Raw genomic sequence first — 18,587 nt, 5'->3', positions numbered from 1 at the left:
TAGACCAGAGCATGCACACTGCTACAAATAAGAGCCTGCAACACAGGAAATCCAGGATAAATAACCCCCTCAGGGCCAACGATGAGAGTACCAAGAGGATAAGAGGAAGGTGAGAGGAGAAAGGGAGAATCTATCACAAGGATCAACATATAACCCCCTCCCAGAGGGACGAACAGAAAAGTGGATGAAGGGTGACAGAGAATGATGTGAGATATAAAAATAATAATATGTAATTTATCAAGGGTTCATGAGGGAGGGGGAATGGGAAATGAGGAGCCAATATCAAGGGCTCAAGTAGAAAGAACATGCTTTGAAAATGATGATGGCAACATAAGTACAAATGTGCTTGATACAATGGATATGTGTATGGATTGTGCTAAGAGATGTAAGAGCCCCCAATTAAAATATTTAATTATTTAAAGAATGAAATTAAGCTCTAACCTTAGTAGAGGAGGTGAATCAGGCTGCACACTTTGTTAAATGGTGGTCTTGGTTATTGTTACTTGTAATGGATGTGAGGAATGGTATGCTACAGCTGAGAGGAGAAAAGCTGCTTCTGGAGTGGCCTGGGGGAAAAATCTGGCTGATTAAGATTAGTAGGAGGCCAGTGCCTAATTGCACCATCCTACCAGGAGCCCCGGGTCATAAAGATACAGTTAAAGGGTGGATAATAGATTATTATATTTGAGGGAAGAGTTGCATGTTGATTTGATTGATGAAGAGAATCTCTCATTACCAACAACAGTCCAAAATAGAGCATGTCCTCTGGACCCAAAATCCCTGTGCAGGGAACCTCCTGGGCCCAGATGATGACTGTAACACTGGAGGAGTAACAACAGGACCAGGAGCCAGAGCATGGGACAGAGGGATGGGCTCCTCAAGCCCTGAGCAAGTAGAGGAGTGCTTGTGTGCAGGGGTTAGCTTGTGGAACAGGCTGCCTCTGGGCACTTCATTCAGGAAGTTAGACTTGCTGACCCACGGAAGTAGAGCTGAGTACCTTCAGGCTGAGGCTGACTGGAGTGAGGTACTCCTGGTTATTTAATTCAGGGATCTGGTTTCCTGACCCAGGGAGCTGAAGCTGACCGCCTTCAGGTTAAGACTCACAGCAGAGAGGTGTGCTCCTGTGGGCTTTCATTAGAACTTTATATCATGTCCTGAGAAGAAATCCAACTCTGAGCATTTCTCTCCGTCATGACAACTTTTAACTTTATTTTTCTTAATTTGTTAAGCATTTTATTTTATTTTTTAAATCATTTTATTGGGGGCTCCTACAACTCTTATCACAATCCATACATACACCAATTTTTGTATAAAGCCCATTTGAACATCTGTTACCCTCATCATTCTCAAAACATTTGCTCTCCATCTAAGCCCCTGGCCTCAGCTCCTCATTTTTCCCCTCCCACCCCGCTCCTACTCCCTCACGAACCCTTGATAATGTATAAATTATTGTTATTTTGTCATCTCACACTGTCCAACATTTATATGCTCCGACGTTGTGTTATCCAGCACCTCAGCCTTTCTTTTTTTTTTTTTTTAACCTCAGCCTTTCTGAGTTAATAATTCCTTCACTGCCCCAGCTTTTTGCACTTCTAGCTTTGTGTTAGTTACTGGAGTGTGTGTGTGTGTGTGTGTGTGTGTGTGTGTGTGTGTGTGTTTTGAGGGGAGAACAGAGAGCCACCTGTCATCCTCACCTCCATCTCAGCTCTTGTAGCACTCTGATGAGGGTGGGCAATGTCGCTTGAGAGTAAGTAGGAAGGAGTTGGCCATAAAAAACATTTCCTAGGAGAAGCAGAAACACCATTGCTGTGAACATCCCTTTAAGCAAAGCTGAGATTCATGTTCTCACTTTGCTGCAGGGTAGGAGGGGGGCTGGGAAACTGGGGTTCTAGGACTGGGAGGATGTCCCTGGGCAGTGCATGGAGTAAAAGGGTGGAGTTATGATCTCCTCGGGCCCCTCCTTTTCCAAAAGCATCTGTGTTTGTTAGGGCACTTACTACCCTGCACATAGTAAATGGTTTGCTTGCACGCCAAGATAATTATCCACATGCAGCACTAGCCGGGTTTGTGCTCGCTGTCCCCTGGAGCCCACCTTAGAACCTGGGACAAGCTGGAGTACAGGGGACTTGCACCCCAGGCCAAAGGCACACCCTTCTCGGCACACTTTTGTTACCTCTCCCCATCCCTCAACTAGGCCTGAAGAGCCACTGCTCCAAGCCATGGCCCTTGGTACTGTCACCTCATCTACAGAGGCTTTCTCATCTACAACAGCATTCTCTTGCCTGTGGCACCTGTAGCCACAAAGATTTGATGTGAGGTTTGATATCTTTGTTGGTTTAATTAGTGAAATTTCTATTGTGATGGGCCATGTACAGATCAATGACCTACTTATCAAATTGAGGATAAATAATTCATCCTCGAGTCCCCTGAGATAATCTTAAAGTCAAACAATGGCTTGACTTAACTAATAAAAAAGAAGGTCAAATAAAAAGCATCAGTCTTGATGATTATAGTCTTTAAGATCTACCTAAAAGGACCCCTGGTGGCATAGAGGTTACAAGTGGGCTTTGAGCCATGTGATTGGTAGTTCAAAACCAGCAGCAGCTCCTCAGGAGAAAGACTGTCCTTTCTACTCCTGTGGAGAGTGAGAGTCTCAGAAATGCATGTGAAGGGAGACCTGGCAGTGCAGTGCAGGGTTTAAAACGCCCAGCTGCTCAGCAGAAGCTTAGCAGTTCGAAGGTTCAAAGTAACAGCTCACCCATGGCTATCAAGTAATTCCGGCTCATAGCCACCCTCTAGGGCAGGGTAGAGCTGCCCCTGTGAATTTCCAAGGCTGTAACATTTTAGGAAAGGAGGAAGCCTCTCTTTCTCCCTCAGAGCGGTTGGTGGTTTTGAAATGTTGGCCTCAGGCAATACCACTAGGACTGTTAGCAGTGACAACAGCAAGTCAAAGGAGAAGGTAGTAGTGTAATAAGATAGAAATATATGATATATTTAAATAAACAAGAAAATAGGAAGGTGTGTGTGTGTCTGTGTGTGTGTGTGTGTGTTAATAGGGGAGAACCAAAAAATCCAAACTCACTGCCGTCAAGTCGATTTAGACTTCCAGCGACCCTACCAGACAGAGTAGAACTGCCCCTGTGGGTTTCCAAGACTGTTAATTTTTACAGAAATAGAAAGCCTCTGTTATTTTCCACCCACAGGGAAGCTGGTTTTGAACTGTCGACCATGCAGTTAGCTGCCCAACTCGTAACCACTGCACCATGAGGAATGAAGGAGGAACAACTCAGACAAGGAAGAGTGAGATGATCGCAATCGATGTCATTAAAATGGTATGTGTAGAAGTGGTTGGCTTGATGTGTGTTATACTGTGTATATTCTCAACCACAAGAATGAAATTATATATATATATATGTATATATATATATATATATATATATATATATATATATATATATATATATATATACATATATATATATATATTAAAGGAAAAGAAAACTGCCTAGAGTTCAGGTTCATTTCAACACACTTGGTCACCCTGGTGGGACTTGAGAGTGGTGACTCCACTGACTTTCTGAACAGGCTTCTTCCCAGTCAATTCCTAATTCCCAAAGGGTTTCCTCTCTTTGAAAAAGATGACTGTTTTGTTGAGCTAGGAGATAGTATCTGCTCATTGATGCATGCTAACTGGACATGCAATTTCTATAGAATTATATTACATATGTGAATGACTAGGCAAATAATTCATCAGGATAAGTGCTACTTCCATGAATGCCAAAGTAAGATTTGGACCATTTGCTTATCAAATTCTGATTTATTTTTTTTAATTCATGATGAAATAATAAATAAATCATAAATTCAAAGTTTAAGTTAGTATTCTGCCTCAATCAAGAAACTATGCATGGTCCCAGTACCCTTCTCCGTTTCCAAATTTAGGTGCCCCTTAGAAACAGGTGCCCATCCATTTCTATGTGGTTATTTGATTACATGTTAAGGTTGTTGGTTAAATATATATATGCATACATATCCAAGCACTGTGTGTATGCCACTTGGAAGTAGCAATATGGTGAAGGGCAATACAGATATAGTATATTCTTGGATCTGGTTGATCCGTACCGCAGTAGACTAATGAATCCCTCGCTCTTGAGTTCTCCCAGTGGTTCCCGAATCCCCATCCTCGGCATCCCTTGGGGACTTGTTAGAAGTACAAATTCTTGGGCTGCACTCTGAATCCGAACCTGATCCAGAGCTACAGAATCTGAAGCTGTAGGGTAGGTTGAGCCCTTCTGTGTTTTGACAAAACATCCAGGAGAGTCTGGTGCAGCACAAGCTTAAATCCCAGAGGGAAGGAGCCATAATGCTTAAGAGCTCGGCTGTTAACTGAAAGGCAGGCAGTTCAAACCCACCCTTGGCTCTTTAGAAGAAAAGAGCTGGCAACATGTTCCCCTGAAGGCCGTCCTATGGGGTCACAGCGGATGGAAATCAGCCCTGTGGCACAAAAAAAAAAAAAACAGCTCTGGGTGTATAAAATGCCACACACACAACCTGAGATTTGCCCTAATAGAAACCCGAATGTGTGTGCACGTGCGCACGTGCAGAATGCTCCTTAAAAAATGCGGATGATGAAACTTCATCTCACGTACTTGGGACCTGTTATCATGGACCTGTTATCATGAAAGACCAGGTCCCAGAAAAGGGCCTTGTGCTTGGTGAAACAAAAGGACAGTGAAAAAGAGGAAGGCCCTTGAAGAGATGGAGTGCCACAGTCTGCCCCACGGGACCCAAACCTAACCATGGTGAGCATGGCGGGCACAGGGGGATGTTTCCCTCTGGGGTGCATAGAGCCACTGTGAGTGGGAACCAACCCCATGTCACCTAACCACAGCAAACCCAAGTTGGAATCCTCATGCAGCTACATTCTCTAACCTCTTGTGGGAGAGAGGAAGGGTGCCTGACCTAGGCTGCCCCAGCATCTCCAAAGGTCTCTGTTTTGCCTCCTTCTACTTGGCCTCCAACTCACAGCAATTTCAGGGCACAGTAGCTACCCTAGCCTACACCGACCCCATTGCAGGATCAGCTATGATCATTGTGATCCACCAGGTGTTTATTTTTAAATCGTTTTAAGAGGGGCTCATACAACTCTTATCACAGTCCATACATACATCAATTGTGTAAAACATTCATTGCCCTCATCATTCTCAAAACAATTGCTTTCCACTTAAGCCCCTGGCATCAGCTCCTCATTTTTCCCCTCCCTCCCTGCTCACCCCTCCCTCATGAACCCTTGATAATTTATAAATTATTATTTTGTCATATCTTACCCTGTCCGACGTCTCCCCTCACCTACTTTTCTGTTGTTCGTCCCCGAAGGAGAAGGTCACATGTAGATCCTTTTAATCCGTTCCCCCTTTCCAACCCACCCTCCCTCTACGTTCCCAGTATCACCACTCACACCACTGGTCCTGAAGGAATCATTTGTCCTGGATTCCCTGTGTTTCCAGTTCCTATCTGTCCCAGTGTACATCCTCTGGTCTAGCCAGATTTGTAAGATAGAATTGGGATCATGATAGTGGAGGAGGAGGAAGCATTAGGAACTAGAGGAAAGTCGTATGTTTCATCATTGCTACATTGCTCCCTGACTGGCTCGTCTCCTCCCCGATACCCTTCTGTAAGGGGATGTCCAGTGGCCTACAAATGGGCTTTGGATCTCCACTCTGCACTACCCCCCCCCCTGTTTCATTCACAATGATACGATTTTTGTTCTGATGATGCCTGATACCTGATCCCTTCAACACCTCATGATCACACAGGCTGGTGTGCTTCTTCCATGAGGGCTTTGTTGCTTCTGTGCTAGATGGCTCCTTGTTTACCTTCAAGCCTTTAAGACCCCAGACACTATAGCTTTTGATAGCCGGGCACCATCAGCCTTCTTCGATCCACCAGGTTTTATTGATTGATTTTGACAGTAGACTAGGTCTTTCTTCCTAGTTGTCTTAACTTAGAAGCTCCTCTGTAACCTGCTCAGTATGTCACAGACAGAGGGGGTGATGGGTATGCATGTGGTGCACTGGAGAATGGAGCCTAGTGCTCCTTCACAGAAGAAAGGATTCTACCACCACCACTGCCCAAACCTAACAGGCTCTCGTCCTCTATGCCAAATCCAAATAAGTTGATCTATTGCTTTTGATTCAGTTGTGATTCACGGCAACCCTTCAGAACAAAGTACAACTGCCCTCCAGAGTTCCCAAGGCTGTAAACCTTGATGGGAGCTGACTGCCACAGCTTTCTCCTGTAGATTGGCTCTTGGATTTGAACCTCTAACCTTGTGGTTAGCAACCCAATACCTAACCCCCAGCACCATGCCAGCTCCTTTAGTTCCCTATAACTCACTCCTGGCCATCGAATCATTTCTGACTCATAACTACTCAGTTCTCTAGGAGGGTAGAGCTGCCTTTGTGAGTTTCTGAGACTGTAACTATTTGGGAGGAGAGTAGAAAGCCTCGACTTTTTCCCTCGGAGTGGCTGATGGTTTCACACTGCTGACCTTGAGGTGAGCAGTCTAACGTGTTTACTGTCCTCCGGTCAATGCCAACTCATAGTGACCCTGAAGGACAGGATAGAACATCCCCAGGAGTTTCCAAGACAGTAACTCTTTGTGAGAGCAGAAACCCCCATCTTTCTTCCCATGGTGGTTTGAAGCAGTTGACCTTTAGTATCCTAGCCCAACCACAACCCAGGCAGGGCTCCTCGTGGTAAGTCATTCGTTTCTGAAATCCATGAAGTAGCATCTATTGTCCCAGGCAAACCCTGACTGGGACACGTCCACTTCTCATATGCAGGAAAACCATTTTCTCCTAAAAATGAATCAAGGATTTTCCTTCCTTCCAATCCAGGATTGACCCTTGGTACCTGAAGGACAGGCTACCTGAATTCACAACTTGCTTACTGTCTCTTACCTTGGCGACCCATTTACATATTCTCAATGACTGCTGAAGGATTTTTCTGTACTTGTGAGTGTGCTTTTGCATCATTGTAAGCTCCCCTGCCCCCAACTCCCGAAAGCCAATCATCATTCATTATGTAAATCAATAGGGAAATATGATTCAGTTAACAGAAACTGGCTTAGGCACCCTCATGCATTGGCTTGTTTTCGGTTTGACTTGTAATGTGTTTATAATGTCATATAAGCCATTTATCTCCCTTCTTCCAGAAAATCACCCTGACTACAAGCATAACCCAATCAGGAAACCTCAGAGAGGTAGGTGCAGCTTTCAGAATATGATGTTTTTTCTCTCTCTCTCTCTGATCAACAGATGCCCAGATTACTGCGGGGACAAAAAGGAGACAGAGAGAGCCTGACAGCAGGCCACCTACACTGGTCTAGGAAGAATAAACGCCAGGGCTCCAGACCGCCATGTGCTCCAGTGAATCACAGGCCCGCATTGGTTGGAAAGACGCCTGTGATTACAGGTGAAATAAATTATCTAGTCATTAGTAATAAATTCTTATTAGCAGAATTAGGCCAGAGCTATAAAATGTGCCCCTCTCCCTCCCTCCTTCTCCTTCCCTCCCTCCTTCTCTCTCTCTCTCTCTCACCTATTTGGGGTTTTTTTTGTGGGTTTTTGGAGGGGTGTGGTGGAGGGGGGCGGGGTATGTCACTAATGTAAGTTTTGAACAGGGACTGGGGTTCTTTGGCTAAAAGACTTTTCCAAGAACATGGGCAGGTTTCCAGACTTCTGTTTTCTAATGAATATCCCTACTATTTTGGATTTCTCAGTTTTCCAAATGGTGGCTACCCAATCTGGCTGTTGCCGGAAGGTCGTTACACTAAATCAATCACACTCTGCAGTGCAGCATTTCCTCATTTCCCCCACAACACCAATTCCTAGACATGGTATCATTGAGGATACAGGGAAGGGGAGTGTCCTAATGGAGACCATGGTCCCCTTCATTTCTGAGTAAGTCAAAGAAACTCAAACGACAGGTGAAAGAGAGGAGATGAGACTGACTCTCAAAGGAGGCTTCGAACAGCACACCAACACTTTCAGAAGAGGTGGCAGAGAACTGTGTAGGAAGGCTCTAAACCCCTCCACTCCAGACTGTCTAAAGAGATTCAGTCCCACAGCAAACTATGCGTTTCTCTTCTAAGACCAGTTGGTCCCTCCAAAGAGCCCTCTTGGTCAGGACCTAAAATGATCCCATAAGTGATCTGTCTCCAGCAGGTGACCACACCTGGTCCAGGTGAAACCAGGTGTCTGGGAGAGAATATTGAAGGGAGATTTCTTTGAAGAAGAAGACTGTTCCCCCAGCCAAGGGAAAACCAAACCACCAGGCTCACTGCCATGAAGTCCACAGCAAGTCATAACAACCCTGTAGGACAGGGTGGAACTGCCCCTGTGAATTTCTGAGAGCGTTACTGTGTACGGAAGTAGAAAGCTCTGTCTTTCTCTAGCAGAATCACTGGCGATTTTCAAATTCCAACCCTGTAGATCGAACCCCAATCCTTAAGGCCCTGCTTAAGGCAGCAATAATGGTGCATGAGAGCGTGTTTGGTAGAGAGACAGAGAGAGCTAGAGATGATAGATAGTGATTAGAGAGATGATAGATAGATAGATAGATAGATATTCCTAATTCTGACCACTCCTTCATCAGTTGGTTCTGAAATAAGAAAACCTAATTTTAATTTTTCATTACTATTGCCTGTTATTATCCGTGTTTATCAAGCTGGTCCTTCTTAGATGTAAACTTACAGAATTATTTTAACACTGTATGTGGGACATGAAGAGCCCCAGTGAAGTAGTGAGTTAGGTGTTGGGCTGCTAACCATAGGTCAGCAGTTCGAACTCACCAGGCACTTCAAGGGAGAAAGATGAGGCTTTCTGCACCCATAAGGATTTCCAGGCCCAGAAACCCATAGGGAATTTTTTAACTCTATCCTCTAGGGTCACTATGAGTCAGAATAGTTTGATGGCAGTGAGTCTTTTCTTTTTGTTTCAGGTAGTACATACTATTGAAGACAAGTGGGGGGAAATTGTAAGTGTACGGTGGTTCGTCACAACTTCAATAGGTCCTAAGTTGGACTACCTGTTTATATACATACGTGTGTGTATATTTTTAAATTATCTGTCATCGAGAATAGACACAGTAGAACACACCCCAATGCTAGAGTGTCTACTCACACAGCTCCGGGACCCTGCTGATGTTCTTCATGTTGTCCAACCATCTCACCCTCCCTTTTCCGAGTTCCTCCTTCCCCATGAACCAATACCCATGGCCCCTTACGCATCCTGGTCCATCTTAGAGGTTGCGTTGCTGTAGCTCTCGCAGAGAAAGCCCTGCCTCGAGCACAGTGCTCCAGGCAGACGTCTGTCTCCGTCTAGTTGTTCAAAACAGTTGTTTGGTTTTAAGGAAACTTCAGGGGCTATTTCTGGTTTAGGGTTTAAAGTCTAGCTCCAGGCAATAATTCTAGAGGTTCGGCCGGTCTTATGGGCTCCAGAAAGTCTGGCTATCACGGGATAGTATCTCTCATGATTTCTCTCGGTGAAGAATTTAGGTGAGGCTTGGCTGGGCCATTCTGGCTTAGATTCCAAGAGGTTGCCGCCCAATGCTGGTGGCAGCTGCTGACTGATGTCAGGCTTGACCAGGGCTGAAGGACTCACGCCAAGGTGGTTCGACCACATGGCGGGCGAGTTCATGCTTGGTTGGGGCGAGGTCTTGTCTATGGTGTACTCTCCACACAGTCATGGGATTGCCTGAGTTGTCCTTCAGAGACCATGGACAGCCTGGGATCTCCTTCTAAAACAATCCTCACACTAAACCCAAGGAGCACAGCTCTGCTCTGGTCCACACGAGGTCCCCAGGAGCTGGATTCCAGTGAACTGGTCTGGGTTGGACTGAAAGGCATATGGCCCAAAGAATGCTATCTTATGCATCACTCCCATAGCTCATTTTGCACAACCTAATCACTGCTGGTGTTGTTGGGTACCATCAACTCGGTTTGGGTCACGGCAACCCCGTGGGACAGAGCAGAAAGAACTGCCCTATAGGGTTTCCAAGACCTTTGCAGAATCAGATGACCAGGTCTTCCTCCTGTGGAGCTGGTGGGTAGGTTTGAAACAGCAACCTTTCTGTTGGCAGCTGAACACCTAACCATTGTGCCACCAGGACTCCCTCAACCTAACTGAATAATGCACTAGAAAGACCCAGGAAGCTCATGGGTGGATGGAGAAGACAATATTAAAGTGGTGGAAATGCTTTGGTACCTGAATCCCTTATATAACAGCACATGTCTGTGTTACGAAGTCTTGCTTTTTTCGATGCAATTGATTCTTCCTGAAGCCCTTGCCTGTGACATTTACCTCACTACCACTCTGTCATTTGTCAGTTCAGAGATGAGGAGGACTTTTATTATTTTTATTATTATTATTGTTATTATTATTATTATTACTACTACTACCAAAAATCAGAGCAAAAATAACAAAACTGAAAAGCACTGAGAAGGGAAATTAAAAGTAAAGAAACAAGGAGAGGACATTACAACAGGTTGGGGAATAAGATGTAGGAGGGGTACCTTAAAAAAACAAAAAAGGAAAGAAACTGCTGTTGTGAGGGGATCATGCATTTGGAATTTGTTCCACCAGGCCAGACTGTTAATCAAGTGTGACAAAAGAGGGCTGATTTATGGCAAACAAGGGACTGGTTTTGCCACCATGACAATGCATGTGCTCATGCAACCATCTGAGTGTACCAGGATTTAGCAAAAAACCAGCATGTCTCTCTTGCTCCGCATACCTTACTCACCTGACCTTGCTCCGTGTGAGCACTTTTTGTTTCTGCAAATGCAGAGGGGCATCAAAGGGCAGCTATTTGGCTACATAGATGAGGTGAAGAAACACGAGGGAGGTGCTGTCAGCCATCCAAACAGATGAGCTTGAAAAATGTTTCCAAGGATGCAATCACAAATTTGACAATTGTATTAAGAGTAATGTAGAATATTTGGAAGGTGATAAGGTTGTTTTGTAAAAATATACATGTGTGTGTATATTAAACACATACCTTTGAAAAAATTTCCATTGGGGGGATACCCTCTCCTATATACAGCTCTGGGTGCACCTTGGAGTCCTGACAGGTGCAGGGGGTGGACCGAGCAGCCCTGGTGGCCCAGGGGCACAATTGCTGCACTGGGGGATGATTTGAACCCATTACCCTTGTAAGCCCAATGGAGCAGCTCCTCCCTGTCCTATAGAGCCACTTTGAAGGGGAATTCACTCAGGAGCAGTGGGTTGGGTTTGGTGGGGAGGCCCATGATGTGGGTTGTAAACTCATCCACAGTCAATATACAAAGGGGAAGCTAATCTAGGCTCAGTCATAGCCCACAGGACAAAGACAAGCCATGTCTAAGGTAAACCAGATGGATCACTGCCCTTAAGGTTCTGTTCAAAGGGTGATACAATGTACCTAAGCTAGGCAACATTTTCAGCCATGTCGTTCCAATGGGCATGTATCTGTGATCTCCCTCAACCTGTGACAAAGGCATCACAAGCAAGACAGTCACCAAATCCCAGGCTGATGGCTAACCCCTTCAAAGTTGGATGGGTTCAGATTCAGCATGTAACCAACCAAGTCATGTCAGAACAGTTTCTACATGTCTTTCTCCCCTTTGAGCCTGTGTCTTGGGGGCAACAGTCTATTTGTTATTCAACTCTCTGTCTCTGTTACCCAGCCCTTGGCTACATTAGTATGCTAGAAGCTCATGCATCATTCCTGCATAAGGGATCGGATTACAGAGTAGAACCATTGTACCATGTGAGACAGAGTCTCTGGGGGTGCAAACTGAAAGGCTAGAGGCTTGCGTCCACCCCGAAGCACCTCAGAAGACAAGTCTGGTGATCTACCTGCAAAAATTGAGCTATTGAAAACTCTGTGAGACAATCCTACTGTGACACACCTAGAGTCGGTTTGAGTCAGAATCAGCCCAACCACAATTTTGGTTACCACTCAAGACAACGTATAAGACAAGAAATAAATTCATGGATGGCATTTAGCTTGGAACTCTCAAAAATACACATCAGACACTAACCAGATTGTCTAGCCTTTACGGTTTCAGAAGCAAGCCAGGATGGACTATTCTTAACTTCTGGTCGACCTCTGAGCTAAGAGATCAAAGCTCACAGTGTGTGAGAGACCACAGCTGAAAGATGTCTTTATTTGGGGGTCACACCCACATTAATTCTTTCTCTCCCCCAGACACTCTCCATAGGAATGAGTGACAACACTCTTTCCAAATGAAAATATCCTTTATGTTCATCCTCAGGCAACAAGAAAGAAAAAACTGAACCACACGTAGCCTGCATCCCTCTTGATGTTGAATGTCTCTAACTCGGCTTCCAGGATGTGTGGTTATGCTGGAGGTATTTTGGATCTCTGTTCCTAAAAACAGTCATTAACTAAACCTTACTGGGCTTGGTACAAAAGATAAAATGATGAACATGACACGGTTTTTGTACTCTAAGAATCTCTCTCTCTTCTCTCTCTCTCTCTCTCTCTCTCTCTCTCTCTCTCTCTTTCTCTCTCTCTCTCTCAGTCTCTTTAATAATGGGCTGCGTTTCTTCGAATCCTATTTCTTTTGTTAAAAGCAGAGAATATCTACTACACAACTGAGGAGAAACCCACATCAAAACGGCTCTCTTATGGACCGAACTGTGTTGACTTCCTGTTAACAGGGCCGTGTTTGGACAAGGGCATTTACATTGCTATGATACCGAAGATTGCCGTGTAGACTCAATGACAACTCCATGAAAAGAAAACCAAACTCGGGGATCAACGGAGACAAGACTGAAGTTGTCGAGGGTTTCATCTTGGTTGGATCTACAACCAATGCTCGTGGAAGCAGCAGCCAGGAGACCAAACGACATGTCACTGCTGCACAAGACCTATATAAGGTGTGGAAAAACAAGGGTGTCACTTTGAAGACCGCAGTGATCCTCACTCGAGCCATGGTATTTTTCAATCACCTCATATGCGTGTGGAAGTTGGACATTGAGTAAGGAAGGTAAAAAAAAAAATCTGATGCTTTTGAATGATGGAGCTGATGTAGAATACTGCTCAGGAAAGAGACAAGCCCATCAGGGCCACGTCACACCGAGACAAGGCTTCCCTGGAGAGGAGGCATCCAAAGGGATTTCAACCAGCTGTGGGGAACTGCGATCAAAAGATCCTAGAATCTCTCCACCGAAGTTTTTGAAGTACCTGGGCTTTCCAGTAGATGAGTGGAATGAACTTTCAGTGCCTTCTTCTGTGACTGGACTCGGGGGATTCCTAAGAGATGGAATGAAAGAAGGAGGAACAAATTATGAGTCCTCAGGGTGGTGGGATTGGGTGCCCCAGAGTCATTTCCAACTCACTGTGATCCCACGTGACAGCAGAGCTGCCCTCATGGGACTTCCTAGGCTGTCCTCTTTGGGCTGCTAACTGCAAAGTCAGCAGTTCAAAACCACCAACTGCTCTGTGAAAGAAGGAAGAGACGTTCAACTCCCATAAAGAGAAAGTCTTCCAAACCCACAGAGGAAGTTCTACTGTCCTCTATATGGTCACCCTGGGCCAGAATCGGCTTGATGGCAATGAATTTGGGGTGGGTTTGTTTCATCTTTATGGGAATAAATGGCTAAGTCTTCCTCACATAGAACTGCTGGCTGTGTTGAAATTGCCAACCTTCCCATTGGCAACCAATCGCCGAGCTGTGGTGTCACCACGGTTCCTTTCAGGTGCCTCAGACCCAGCTTTAATTAGGGCGGAGATAGGGAGGGCCCTGCCATGAGGATGCTTCCCCTGTACTCCGTCAACTGTGGGCTCAGAGCACCCCCTCTGTGGGACTCCAAAACCATCACTGTTTAGGGGAATAGAAAGCCCAGGCTTTCTCCCTCCGAGTGGCTGCTGGTTTCGAACTACTGACCAGGCAGACCACAGCCCAACACATAACCACTATGCCTGCAAGGCAGTGGTCTTCAACCTTCTTCATGCGCGACCCTTTCATGCAGTTCCTCATGTTGTGGTGACCCCCCCCCCCTGCCATCAAATAACTTTCGTTGCTCCTTCATCACTGTCATTTTGCTACTGTGATGAATGGGCAACCCCTGTGAAAGGGTTGCTTGATCCCCACAGAGGTCACGACCCAGAGGTTGAGAACCACTGCTCCAAGGACTACTTCCTACAATGTTATTTATTGTCTCATTGGGCAGTAATTCCAAAAGTGAAGTACATCTTTCCATGGAAGCCCTGGCGGTAGCACCCCCATGTCATGTTTAATAGCACAGATGTGTTCTATTAAATATGCGCCCTGCAGAATCCAAAAGCAAATCCAGTGCATTGCAACTGGCTGGCGACTTTAAAAAATTCCGAGATCCGGAACAGTCACCACCCCCTAGAACCCTGGAGGAAAGTAGGTGCCGGACAGGGCTCCTTGCCTGCCCAGGGCTATCTGATCAGCAGATCTTACTATTAACATAATTTGAGAAGAGTACCTCCCTTCTAAAGCCCTATTTTGGGTTTGCTCAGAAAATGCCTCTTTCAGCCTTCGCTTTCCCTGCGTGGGTCTCCCGTCTGAGAACCATGTCCTTTTTGAGGGCGCCGGCAATTTCTGTGGAGCCATGTTTAAATTGGGCGAGTGAAAACCGAACTGCCTCGCATAAAAGTGGCATTGTCTTGCAGTCAGGTACTTCCAAGTGGGCTCCCTGTTGCTTTCCCTGGGAGCAGACCTTGAGGAAGAAAGGGGCCTTTGTTGTGCAGTGCTGTGTTTTGTTGTCAGAACAGTCCATTGGTTCTTTCTGCCCTTCCTTCTGAGACGCCAAGTGCGCGGAGCTCTTCAAAGTCAGCTACAAAGTTCAAGCAGAAGTAATGCAAAGGCAGAAAGAAGCTGTGGCCAGGTCTCCTTTGTCATCCTCCAGGGTGCTTCCTCCAGGGTGCTTCGGTGTGACTCCTGTGTCCCCACCCACCTGGAGCACTGACAGGCCTCTTGCCCAAAGCGCTCCCATGTATGCCTCCCCTGCTTCTCCTTGTAGAGGAGCAGGGGCAGAGAGTTGGCTGCCCGAGTCCCTCTCTCCAGAATCCCTGCCCACCGTGCTTCTGCCTAAGTGACTTTTCACCTCCAAGCTCACCGGAGTGGTTCTTGTTTGGCTTCAGATAGGCAGAGATTTTCATTGTTCTCAATTAACCTGTTTATCAGTACGACTGTTTCAGTTTTCTCTGAGACCAGTGATTAGGCTATCTAGTCTTTATCAGTGGAGTTAAGTATGTTCTTCAGGTGTGGACTTAACTTTGCCCTCCTCTTCCGCCAACCGCTTCCTTTCCATGACTGAGGATGCAAACAGTTGGAAGCCGGGCACGCACATACACACACCTTCTTGGGGATTGTTTACCCTCTGCCAGGGACATCAAACCAACTCCACAAGACTCTGTACTTCCTTGATTTTATTTAAGAAACCATGTAGGATGGCGTTTCTGCGGGAGGTGTGCCCTGCCGTGAAGGTTCCCACTCAACAATCTCTACACAGCTTGTGCAGTGACGTGGGCTGGGCTTGCTGTGTTCTTTGCAGCATGTGACCAGTCTCCTTGGGATACACACTTTTGCCCAAAGGAACAAAGCTCTCCTATTCATGCACGCCCCAGGTGCCTGTGCTTCCTGAAGCCTTTTCAAATACACCAGGCCTCGCCTATGTCTCCCTATTTTATGTCACACATAAATGATCCACTTTCTCGGGATCTTTGTGAATTCATGGGTTTCTGGGCAGTCAAGAGGTTCCAATGATGCACCCCGCCATAACTGTTTTGATGATTTTGTGTTCCCCTTTTATTGCGATGTGGGTGAAAGCGTACAGAGCGCGCTGGTGTCCCATGCAACACTGTGTGCACATTTGGTTTCCTGGCATGGAGTGTAATCCCCACAACCTAACAGCACTCTTCCACTGCCTTTCTGCTGTCACTGTTTTCTTTACCCTTCACCCTTTTCCCTTTCCACTTCTGACCTTTAGCCCCAGGCAACAGCTGTCCTGCTGATCTCATGCGGCTGGTCGTTCCAAGGACTGTGTGCTCCTCTGGTATTGGTGCTCACTGTACTGACGTGTCTGCTGCTTGGAGGACCATGAGCGCTAGGGGTGGGTTCTGTTCCAGGCTTGAGCAGTGATGGAGGGCCACATCGTGGTGGTTTCACTGGACTCTGTGGGACCAATAAGCTTGGTCTTTTTCTATCCACTTAAGGGTTTTTTTTCTCGCCCTCTTTTCAGGACCTCCTATATGATTCCTTTCAGGACATTCAGTAGTGGTAGCTGGGCACCATCTAGTTCCTCCGCTCTCTGAGTGATGGTGCCTGGTTCTCGGGGGCTTTGTTAGCCCTTTGTAGTGGTCACTGCCATGTGTCTCTCATTTCCTTCTCTCCTCTTTGAACTATATGGGGAGAAACCAGAAGTTGCGCCTAAAATGACCGTTCCCAAGTGTTTAAGACACCTCTTACTACTCCCAAAATAGCATAGACGCCCCCCCCCCAGTAGCATGTCCTTACCAAGATAGCATCATCTTTGTGGACTGTGTTATACCAAATGACTTTGATGCCCCCCAAGATGATGGCCCGCTCATCCCAGGCCCGGCAGTACATTTCTTCAAGGTCTTTGGCCATGGCCGAGAGGTTTCATAGCTTCGTTCCCTGTGTGCACTGCGATCTTGGTGGATTTATTTGCAGCGCATGTAAATGCCTACACAGAAATATCCTCCCCCAAGCCTACATTCATCCATGGGTGTGGTCCCTTTGAACTTCCGCATCTGTTTAGTGTGTGTGTGTGTGTGTGTGTGTCTTTGTCTTTGTCTTTGTATCTACTAGAACCAGCCCGCGGGCCACATGCTGCCTGCTGAGAGAACATTTATCGGGCCCGCCGGGTGTTTTGTGCCCATTTGTTTGTTTTTCAACTTCAAAATAAGATATGTGCAGTGTGCATAGGAATGTGTTTATAGTTTTTTTAAAACTATAGTCCGGCCCTCCAACAGGTCTGAGGGACAGTGAACTGGCCCCCTGTTGAACAAGTGTGAGGAGCCCTATGAGCTAGGCTGTTGTTATTAGTACCGGTGTCGCAGGATTGCAGGATTGGGTATGTAATACATAGCAGCCCCCTTTACAGCCTTTAAAACTCTCACGCCCCTCTCAGTGTCCTCTCGGGCTTGGAGTATTTTGTATTGATCTCCCCCTTACGCCTTTTAAAAGAAGCAGTATTCTAAAGCCGGCTGTGGATTGCAGAAGGCGCAAGAGAAAGGAAATAAAGTGAGAGTGAAAATCAGGGGATCCCAGGAGTTCAAAAAGATGGGATAGAAGTACATTCTCCTCTTCATCTGCACATTGGGTTACTAACAAGTTCAAAGCCACCAGGCCCTCAATGGGAGAAAGGATGAAGCTGGATGTTCCCACAAGAATTTACGGTCCCAGAAACCGGAGGGAGGAGTTCTCTGTTTGGCATGAGTCTGCATTGCCTCAATGGCAGTGAGTTCGTGGAAACATCTACACCGGGCCAACCACGGCGCTACACTCTTTAGATTTCCCTTTTTGCCTTTACACTTTCCAGTCTATTGTGATGGGTTGCTGTTGCATCGATTTCCACTCATCGTAATGCCCGGTGACAGAGTAGAGCTTCCTCCTGCAAAGTCATGGGGAGGGTTTGAACCAGCAACCTTTGGGTTAGCAGTTGAGTGCTTAACGGTGTGCACTATCAGAGCTCCTTATTTTCGAATTCAGTTCTCATAAATTTTGAGAGCGGGAATATTAAACCCATGACTGTTGACTTCCATTCTGAGAAATCCTATAGGACATAGTAGAACTTCCCCCAAGATATTCCTCAGGCGACCATCATGACAGAAGCAGACTGCTACATCATTCACCCTTTGGACAGCTGGTGAATTGGACTGACCTGCCTTTCCCTTAGCAATCAGGCACTTCACCACGGCACCCCCCCCTCCCACTTCCACCCCCGGGACTCCTTAGTGCACTGTTTTTCAGGTGAGGACGTGGAAGTTCAGCAAGCTGAGCAAGTTGCCAGCTGAAAGTGATGCAGGCAGTAAGTGGTGGAATCTCCCAAGGGCCCCGATCATTTGTGGTAACTTTTTGCCATTGCAAGAACTGAGGCTCAAAAGTATAAAGCAACTTGCCCCAAGTCACCAGTGAATCCATCGCAGGGCTGGGATTTAAGCCAGGTTGTTGCTCCTAAGTGAGTACAAGGCAAAACCTAAAAGCCAGAAGTTGGGAGGTAGCTGATGATACAGTCATGCTCTTGTAGCACAATGAGCCCATCTTGTCCTGGCTCCTCTCCATCTCGGGAGTCTGTTGGAGGAGGGCAGGCTTGGATTGGTCAGAATAGACTAAGCTATGATTCACTGATACATAAACGCTGAAATCTCAGTGGCTTAATATAACGAAGATGCTGTCTTGCTTGCATCAAGCAGCTTACTTCTATGACTCAGAGACGCAAGACTCTTCCATCCTGTGGATCTCAACAGATCAAGTCCATGGTCACCCCAAAAAGAAAAGGGACCAGGAAATAGATGCTTTTAAT

The sequence above is a fragment of the Tenrec ecaudatus genome, chromosome 5, assembly GCF_050624435.1.
Source record: "Tenrec ecaudatus isolate mTenEca1 chromosome 5, mTenEca1.hap1, whole genome shotgun sequence".
NCBI lineage: Eukaryota > Metazoa > Chordata > Mammalia > Afrosoricida > Tenrecidae > Tenrec > Tenrec ecaudatus.
This window is presented reverse-complemented; position numbering follows the sequence as displayed.